Here is a 1624-nt window from a genome sequence, read left to right as displayed (position 1 = left end):
AAATGTATGATTCTTGTGTCCAAATACCTTTTGTCTGATTAATGTTTAAATTCAAATGTTCAAATTGTACATGATGAGAATCAATGGTGTGATAGGAAGTTTAATATCATATTATCATGTTTACTGCTTTTAATTGATGTTCTTAGTCTCACATGTTTAATTAGCAAATTATAAAGATATACCATTAAGGGTTAAAGATTGATGAGTTATGATTCTGAGTATCTATATATATATATATATATATATATATATATATATATATATATATATATATATATATATATATTATAACTGTGGTTCAGTTCTCGGCTGTAAAGCAAGATTAACCAAAGTAGCGTTTATCTAATCTTTATTATAAAATACAATGGCACGAGGTGATGCTCAACAACCATCAATTATTTATTTTTGGTCAAAGTAAAAGAAGGAAGAAAAGAACACGGAAGGCACAAAGGAAGCATCCTTATAATGAAGATGCTGGTTTTATAAATGTATTTGCCATGTGATAAACCTTACCGTTTTTCCACTTTCCAACCTCTTTTCCTTCCCCTTATACACTTTGCGGTTCATACATGTTCAAGTGTTCACAACAAAGAAAGATCCAGTGAGGACTTGTTCCAATCAACACCATACCCAGTTTCTCTTTGTTTGACAAATCGAATATGTTGTATTTCTTTGTCTGCTGTTCATTTCTCGGAGTGTTCCTTTTCATTTTCTCTCGGTTATTTCGAAAACTGAATGGTGCAGAGAGAAAACCCATGACCTCACCTAAAATAAAGTATGATGTTTTTGTCAGCTTCAGGGGTGAAGATATCCGCGATGGGTTCCTTGGCCATTTGACTGAGGCTTTTGATGTGAAGAAAATAAATGCCTTCGTAGATGATAAGCTTGAGAAGGGGGAAGAACTATGGCCATCACTCGTCCGAGCAATTCAAGGATCATCCATTTCTTTGATCATATTCTCACCACACTATGCTTCTTCTACTTGGTGTTTGAAAGAACTTGTGACCATACTTCAATGCAAAAATATGGACATACTGTGATTCCTGTTTTCTACCATGTAAAACCTACAGATGTACGACATCAATCATCAGATGGTTACAGAAAAGCATTCGCTGAGCATGCAAGAAAACATAAGAATGAGGTTCAACACTGGAGAGATGTCTTCAAAAGTCAGCTTATTTATCTGGAATTGAGTCATCAAAATTTCGGTTAGCTCTTTTTCCACATAGATGATCAATGTTATCTAGTTTTCATATAGTATATATGCATATCATGGTAGCTAAATTGCAAAGTAATGTAATCTTTGGTATGTTTATTAGTTAATACTTTTGCGTGACATATAATTTAAGCCAATACCATTAGGCTAGAATTCTGATGAAACCTGTGCTTTATTGATCCATTGAATTTAGCAGTTAAGGAATCTCCACTGAGAAGGATGGAAGAAATATGAAAGAAATTTTCCATAATGCATGTTGAAATCATCTATCCCCCAACAAATTTCCAAATGAGTTAATATTGATAGCATTGATTTTAACACATTGTCTGTATGTGGTGCCTTATAGAAATGATGCTGACCTGCTAAAAGCAATAGTGGATCTTGTGCTGAGGAGGTTGACGAAATCCC

General features: G+C 33.7%; 1 pseudogene; it reads left to right on the top strand.

Moving 5' to 3' along the window:
- Positions 1-530: 530 nt before the first annotated feature.
- LOC111241227 lies at positions 531-1567 on the top strand (annotated as a pseudogene).
- Positions 1568-1624: the final 57 nt, after the last annotated feature.

The sequence above is a fragment of the Vigna radiata genome, unplaced genomic scaffold (assembly GCF_000741045.1).
Source record: "Vigna radiata var. radiata cultivar VC1973A unplaced genomic scaffold, Vradiata_ver6 scaffold_264, whole genome shotgun sequence".
In the NCBI taxonomy this organism is placed as follows: domain Eukaryota; kingdom Viridiplantae; phylum Streptophyta; class Magnoliopsida; order Fabales; family Fabaceae; genus Vigna; species Vigna radiata.
The sequence above is the reverse complement of the archived record's forward strand: the minus strand, read 5'-3'. Positions and strand labels throughout refer to the sequence as shown.